Source organism: Osmerus eperlanus, chromosome 13 (genome assembly GCF_963692335.1).
Source record: "Osmerus eperlanus chromosome 13, fOsmEpe2.1, whole genome shotgun sequence".
In the NCBI taxonomy this organism is placed as follows: domain Eukaryota; kingdom Metazoa; phylum Chordata; class Actinopteri; order Osmeriformes; family Osmeridae; genus Osmerus; species Osmerus eperlanus.
Window position 1 is genome coordinate 4,685,133 of NC_085030.1, and position 2,669 is coordinate 4,687,801.

Genomic DNA, 2,669 nt, shown 5'->3' on the forward strand with positions numbered 1-2,669 from the left:
TACAAATTATCTTCAGAGAGGGTGTGGGAAACAGCCTGCGTTGTGTGATGCATGTGTGTGTTGGGAGGGGGGTGGGATGGGGGGGGAGGGGAGGGAGGGAGGGGGGGGGGTAAAGGATTGACATCTCATTATAATTGATCGTTGTGATGGGATGAAGGCAGCGCGGAGATCGATGCTAAGAGAGTTTTAGTAGCTAATGAAGATTAGCGACAGGGGTGGCTGGGAACTTTTCAGAGCACTCTACTCCTTAGCCTGGCGATCGATAGCTAACTCATGACCATGTGACACACCGGCAAGAGCCTTATCCTAAGACAATGAGAATCATGAGATGAGAAGAACACTCTTTTTCTTTGGTGATATTGATTGAAGCTTTCGTATCCCCCTCCCAAAGCTTTAAATGTAGTTAACACCGGGGCTTTCTTGAAGTATTTTATTTGAAAGAGAGAGCCAAGGATGTTGCTCATTTTGTGAATGTCAATATAATTTTATTTAGCATGTGGCCTTGATTGAACGCAACTGGAAATCAAGATATCCTGAAAAACATGATATCAATATCAAGAGAGCGCAACAACGTTTTGATTATGTTTATCGAGCTCTGACAGGATTAACGAGCATTAGTATTCTGGGTCGTTCTTGACGAGCTTTCCTCAAACCCGAAATAAATAATACAGTACCAGAATACCATTTACAATTTTACTCATGAACATGAAATTAAAAGAGAAATCAGTGCAATTTCTGAAGATTAGTGAACTTCAACCTGATTAATATATCACCAGCTCGTCGACACAAACAAAAAGTAACTGACATGCGATGTAACCGTGTCTGACACAAATAAGGTATTAAAAAATCCAACACAAACACACAACCTGTTTACAGATTTATAGATGTGTAAATATTTACAGAACCTGATGGTGCTGGTTAAATCATTTAAGGGGGATTCTGACAAGTGTCACACAGAGAAGTGACAGTTAGAAAGCCATCCCAACCTCACCCCCTGAGGCTGAGACAGAGAGAGAGAGAGGGGGGGGGGGGCGGGGGTGTGCAACTTTCATTGCCTCTCAAATAACCCCCATTCATCGTTTTTTGATCTACATTTATTTCCTTTATTTCTCACAGTAGGAGTTTGCAATTTCCCACAAAAAAAATAATCTTGGTTACCCCCCACCACCTTCCTCTCTCTTCCCTTTAGCTACACATTGATTGACTCCCCCACACTAACTCAGTTCCCTCTCTCCTCTTCCCTGGTAAAAGTTTGTTTTCGAACAGAAGTGAAGGTGAAGAAGCCAGACTAACGTGTGGGCACGCTCTCGCTGGTCTCTCGCTGGTCTCCACGTGGCCTGGTCTACTCCCACTGCCACGACAACCAGCTGGTCCCAGCAAGATAACAGCGCCCGCTAATACACTGTCGGAGCATGATCTTCATGTCATACCTGCTAAAGACAGCATAATACAGATTCGAGGGTTTTATACGATAAGATATTTTAATCTCTGAAAGAATAACCTCTGGTAGACTCGCATTCCCTCCCTCTCTCTTTCTCTCTCTGTCTCTCTCTGTCCATCATTGAATTAGACTGATACAGGGGCTCAGGCGCATGCCACCAAGGCTTAACCCCGAACCTCCTTTAATATCGTTTATTGTTGCCATGGTTGGGATTAACCCCCGACAACATCTGCCTGGGACTCGGTTACTGCTGGAATAGGGTTAGAGCAAACAAATATAGGACTTCATTGTTTCATTGTACATCGTGGAATCTGGGTCAGATGGACATGAGCCCTGAACCACCACACACACACACGCACGCATACACACGCATACCCACTTACACAAACCACACCACCCTTCTTCTCTTCCTGTCTGTATTTGAAGTGAGTGCTTGTCTGTGTGTGTGTGAGTGTGTGTGTGTGTGTGGGTGTGCAGCATGTGTGTGCATAGGGGTAGTCTTGGCATACACGTGTGAGTGATTTGTCGCCGCGATAACCTTGCTGTCTGAGATCGAGTCCGGAAGGCTCGGTTGTTGATGACACGTGAGCTAAAGGCTTTTCCCACCCGGCCTCATTTCAATTCCTTCTGCTCCACACCTTACATGTTGCTTCATGACATTCTTATTAGTTGATTTGCATATTTATATAGGTGGGGGGGGGGGGGGAGCATGGATGAATTCATGGCCTGTGTGAAGACGTTGCCCTGAGTGTTTTGTGCCATGAATGATGTACAAGACCTCACAGCTTTTATGAAAGCCTGTCATAAATCATGTGCAAAACCTGATCTGGCTTGAACATGCGGATCTGCCATCATTTTTGCAGGTTAAAATTAATATAAACATGCCTTTTAAAACACGGGTGACTAGCAGCGAGCGAGGGTTGATTGATAGCGTTGCAGGGCGAATGTGAACTTCCTCTGTGCACGTGGCGCTGTGTTTACGGTGCGGCTATGCATGCGGGTGTTCATTTCGGAGTGTGTGTGCATGTGTGGCAGACATTCTGCTGAGTCTGTAAGTGGCTGAGCTAAACTAGCTGTGTGTGTAGTCTGTGTGGGTATGTGTGTGTGCCTCTGTGTGTGTGTATGGGAGTGTGTGTGCATCTGTGTGTGTGTGTGGGGGGGGGGGGGGGTTGTATATGTGTGTGCCTCTGTGTGTGTATACCAGACATTCTGACACTGCTGTAGTGTG